Source organism: Macrobrachium rosenbergii, chromosome 16 (assembly GCF_040412425.1).
Source record: "Macrobrachium rosenbergii isolate ZJJX-2024 chromosome 16, ASM4041242v1, whole genome shotgun sequence".
In the NCBI taxonomy this organism is placed as follows: domain Eukaryota; kingdom Metazoa; phylum Arthropoda; class Malacostraca; order Decapoda; family Palaemonidae; genus Macrobrachium; species Macrobrachium rosenbergii.
The window spans coordinates 1,354,252-1,360,013 of record NC_089756.1 but is presented as its reverse complement, the minus strand read 5'-3'; positions in this window follow the sequence as shown (position 1 = coordinate 1,360,013).

The window sequence follows — 5,762 nt, the reverse complement described above, 5'->3', positions numbered from 1 at the left end:
AAGACATATCCTTATTAAAGGATGGTTGAAGGCAGCCCTACATACAATTTGAAGAAATTTGAAGTTTATGCCCTTGAAGAGTATTATTCTGTCTTCAGAATCAAGGCCAGGTTAAGGCCAACTGCTGTCCTAGGCACACCCAAGATCGTTCTCCATTGACCCTTCTATTGTATAGTGAACAAGACATAAAGAATAAATGATGATGATATAAAAGTGATATTGACATTTTCATTATCAATGTTCTACATGTATAGGTATTGTTGTTTTCAAATTAATTTTTGGGTGGTTCAGGTTCAGCTGCACCATTTATACCATAGTAAATCTGGCAAGAGAATGGAGCTGCATTACCGCTCTCTTGGTGCCTTAAATGCAATCCTATTTTACAAAAGGGTTAAACCAAGCTGGGCCAGAATGAACATATTCCTTTGTAATATATTTGTCCTATTTTTCAGTGGCTGTCCAATGTACCCTCATACAAATATTATTTTTGTTCCCGATGTGCTGATGCCCTTCCATTTTCAAGATTCAGGTTAAGTTTGCTCAGCTTTATCAGAAGTTGTTTATGCAACTCAGTATTGTATCTGAAACAAATCAACTTCACATGCCTTTGGACTTCACATTAACATTTAAAAATGTGGAGCTAGAACCTGTAAGGTTTGTCAGTACAGGTATATAAATGCAGAGGTGATTGGCAACATGGCTTGAAAGGACCATCATAGCCTTGGCTTAATCCAGTGCCATAAGTAATTCTTGTCAGAAGCTCCCCTTCTGATCTGTATTGTTCTGAAGTCAGCTACTCATCAAAGGATTGTTAACCTTAGGACTTGTGTTAACTTTAGTTGCACAATGATCTAGTATCTCATGTTAGACATCTGAAGGGCCCTATTCTGACTGTTTGAGGATTTGGTACTGTAGTTGCCCTACTTTTGCTCTGCCTAGCTACCTGTGTAGCAGAAGGTTGCAATACATCTTTAAAACGAAGTTTTTGGGTTCTTCTAAACTACCTTTTTATTTTTGGAATTTGTGAACACTAAATTTTTTTTGCATTGTGAATATAAACCTGTTTGTTTTAACACAAATCCTGTTAGTTTACAATTGCCATACCCCTACTACTGCAGTCTAGCAACTCCAGACACACCATACGAAAAGAAGAAAAATACTCTTTGACCGGTGAAGTTCACATCTGCACCTTGTGAGTAAATTACTTCCGTGTGTGTCTAGCTAATGTGCCTATTCACAGTGCTCCCAGAATTTGCACAATAATTTGCTATGACCATTAACATATATTACTCTTTATTCGCATCTGACTTTCACTGTCTTCCTTTCCCCTCTGGTGATGGATCTGGTATTATGCAATAAATAATTTTCAATTACAAGTGTTATCCGTTATGAGAGGGCAGCTGGCTTGTTTGCTTTAAAGTTTGGTCAGAGGTGAGTTTGGTGTCCGGCTATGTAATTGCAGTACTAATCATTGCTTGAACAGCTGTCTGTTCACCATTTTCCAGTTCAGCAACTCACTCAGCATGGAAATGTTTACATAGTCAGATCTTGAAGGGTCTACCGGTTCACAGCAAGTTCTTTCAATCCTCTGCCGGTGGATTAATATAAACAATGGATTGATATGAGTTCTCCTAACCCTCTTGTCTCCAGACCCTCTCTTGTTCAGAGATGCCTTGATAGAAGGGAGAGGAGCTTTTCTATTAAATATGATGATATCCAGTTCTGGTCAAACTGGAAGAACCTAGAGTTAAAAGCTGTTTGTTCCCACACGATATACAAACTGTCGGTCCTGTACATTAGGAATTACTTTCAATGAAGCTGGAAATGACCGTTGAACTTTCGAACAAGGTGGTTAGGCAGTTAACTACCGTCTGGGAGGCGGGGGTACCACCTGCCCGGATGTAAACATTCCAATTTGCTTTTGGCCGTCGTGCGCTGCACAAGTGTTTCTTGCTCTCTGCCCTGAGCTGTTTTCCTAGTGGGGTATTTCTTGTTTTTTGCATAATGAATGTGGATAAACCTGGTAAGCCCTCCTTCCCCAAGCATTTGTGCCCTGGGGTAGGGGGTAAGAAGTGCAATGGCTTCCATTTGCATGATGATATGGACTCCCACGCCCTTTGCTCCTCTTGCAGGGGATGTGTGTATTCTCATAATTCACCTTGTTTGGAGTGTTGCTCCTGGTCTGCTGAGCAATGGGTGAAGTTTGAGGGGAGGAGACAGTACCGAAGGAAGCCCGCCAAGACGTCATCTGAGGGTTATACACCCCCAATGACTCCCTTGGTGGCTGACCCGTTGGGATCGTTTCTCCCTCCCGGCAAGCATCCCCTTCTTGCTGCCTGACATCCTCTGGAGGGGTCTCTCCTCGCTCCCGGGGGGGAATTTTTTTCCCCGGAGCGAGCAGAGGCTTCCTCCTTTGACCCGACTTTGCCTTCAGGTTTGGCGGTAGAGACTTCTCTCTGAGAGCAGGTTGCAGACCTCACCTCTACCTGGCTTCACCTGGGTCTACCTGGCGTTCTGTCGTTGGAGGGCCTGATCTCCCACCTATCTGGTGCTCCTGTGACTACCCACGCAGCGGCCACTTCCACCACATCAACAGTCACCATGAAGTCTTTTGCCAAGTTACAATTGACTGCTGCCTCGCACTTGGGTACCCAGGTATCAGCCACACCTGCCTCTCTCCATGCCGTGCCGCTGCCACCTGGCTTCCTGGCCCCTCCAGTATGGTTACATCATCATGGTGCCTGCTCCTGCTGTTGCCGACCTACGCTCGTTCCCCACTCTGGTCCCAGCTCCTGGCTTTCCTGGCTCCTGTTCCTGCCCCACCCAGGCTGACTACCCATGTTTCGGCTCCTGGCTTACCTGGCTCTCGCACTGCTCCACTTGCCCCGGTTGTTGTTAGCCTGATCGCTGATGTCTCCTGTTCCTGCCCCACCCAGGCCGACTACCCATGTCTCGCCTCCTGGCTTACCTGGCTCTTGCACTGCTCCACTTGCCCCGGTTGTTGTTAGCCTGATCGCTGATGTCTCCGCTGTCCAGGTTGCTCCTGCTTCCCTGGCCCCCCTGGCTGCTCCTGCATCTTCTGCTGCTCCCTCCTGGATGGGGGACCTGACTGCCATCCTGAAGAACATGACAAAGAAGTCAAAGAAGAGGTCTCAGAAGGTGTTGTCGTCTTCATCGTCTGCTACCTCTTCTTCTTCTTCTTCTGAGGCTCGCCAGCTGAAGAAGAAGAAGGCTGTCTCTTCTCCCCCAAAACAAGTCTGGCCCTGATACTTGTAAGGGACTGCCTCCTTCCACAGGGAAGACAGTGGGATCTCTTGTCAGCTAATCCTGGCCCGTAGGCCAGGGAACCGATTTGTTGACCCCTGGGTCAGTCGTCTCAGAAGCCGAGGCCGTGCAGACCTCGGTTTGCACTCTCATTGCGGTGCCGAGGAAGTCTGCTTCTAAGGCTGGCACTGTGTTGGACACTCGTTCATGAGCTGCATCGAGTACCTGGGTCTCTAAGGAGACCCAGGTACCCTGAACTGGTACCGGAGAGACCTCTCTCTTTACCAACATGGGCACAGGACGAGAGAAAGAGCCCGGAAAAGCAGGTGTCTCGGCTCTTCCTGCTGCCACTTCCACGAGTACCAAGCAAGGTTCCCGGGAAGGTGCTTTCTTGAGTCTGGACACCTTGTGAGACAGAGAAGAGGATCCCTGCTCAGTCTTCTTGCGAGGTTTCGGCCTCGAAGACGACTAGGACCCGTCTAGAGGACAGCGCAAGTTCTTGCCGGCCAGCCACATATTTGACTCCGCCCAGTACCCGGCCACTTTCGTGTGGCCAGCCTGGCTCTTTGAAGCTGAGAAGCTGGATTGACTCGTGTTGTGGTGTAGAATAGATAGGGAAATTAAATAGAAAAGAGAGAGAGAGAGAGAGAGAGAGAGAGAGAGAGAGAGAGAGATAGAAAGAGAAAAAGTTAGGAGAGAGAAGGAGAGAGAAATAAGAGTAAAGAGAGAGGCAAAGAACACAGTGATAACGGCCAAATGCTGTTGTGTCATGTTATCAATACGCGAGATGTTTACATTGCAGTATATCGTGTTTAAGCCATAAAAACAGTCGTAAAAATGGGAAATAATGGCCTCACGATTGAAGCCAAGCAAAACATGAGTCAGCACAGTCTAAATGCTTACAACAGCTGATTCTATAGCCCCGCCTTCTCCGGAAGGTGTTTTCGTGGAAGTTCCAGGAATTTGGGGGTTGACCCAAGTGATATACTTCTTCAACCTCCAATCAATTATGTGTGGGAGGGGTCTTTCCCACACCCTCCTAAGATCACCTCCTATCAAGTCCTCTAAGGAGAGATTTGAATCACACCCACTACAGTCCTTCCAATCAGCTACTTGAAGGGGAGGCCTTGCTGATTAATCCTTCCAATAAGGCTAGAAGGAGGTGGAGATTTACAGATAGCAAGTTTCCTGAGGGTTCAACGAGTGAGAGACCGACGAGGAGACCAGAGTCAGAACTGTGTCCTTCAAGGGAGAGTACTTCTCCCAATCGCTTCCGTGTTCCCCATATAGACTGATTCAAGAGTGATTCGTTTCTATCATTGTAACTTGTTAATTTTGTACTGATCTTTATAATATTAAGTACTAATTAAAGTGAAGAAATTACCGATCTCGTCTCTATACGCCTTTCTGAGAGATATCAATATTTAAAAGGAATAAATATACAAAGATAGCACATCATCCGCGAAGCGATCTGAAGGACACCTCGAAAGAAACCAAGGTAAGAAGAGAAAGACTAAAATCTATGCAAACATATAACGAAGGAACGATAAAAGCCTTACAAATGGTGGCAGCTAAAGTGGATCCAGAAGGCGAGACGAAACAAACGAACATTAATGAAATTATCAGTGCAATTATTTAAGTTACAGTGAAACGAAATTCTACAAAACGAACTTAGATTTTTTTACGACGACGAACAAAATATATCAGAAGAAATAAAAATACTCCAGCGAATAGCAGCTTACAACAAGAACGTCGAGTGTGAATAAAACAGTTTAGTGCGTCCCGAAGCCAAAAACATTTTGAACTGTTACCGTCAACAAATTGAGCAAGACGCCGACAGCGATAATAAGCCCAGTGTTAGCGACATTGCATCGAGTGATTGAAGAAAAACAACGTACAAACTTTCAACAAGATTCCGAAAGCGGAAAACCACAGCGGAAAAACAACGCAGACGTAGTGATCCCACAGCGAAACATTCACCGCCGAATGAACAACATTTAGCGATATCACGATATCAACAACACAACACAGTAAGGAATTTACTGTCCACTCTCTCTCTTAATAAATAAGTGAAGATATATTTTTTTTTTTTTTGCATCTTGCTATAAGATTGAAAATTAAGAAAACTCTCTCTAGTGAATAAAATTCTTTTTGCATAAATACCAGCATTACTCTCTCTATGATAAATTAATTATTTAGTAAATAATTTAGATAGGGAATTAGCCATTTTTTCACTCGGTTGGTGATGATTATTTGAGAAGTTATATATGTAATTTTGTGTACTTATTATAATGAATTTTAATGATATGATGCCCAATTTCATATAAGAATTTATTTTGAGTATTGAAAAAGGTTTTAATTGTGCACTTGAACTCAATAGAGAATTTAATTTTTTTTTGTGTGACAATTTGACAAATTGTTTTTAATCTTGGTACAATATAACGAAAAATTTTTTTTTTGATTGATGTACTCTGAGTGAAAAATTTTTTGTGTGTGTG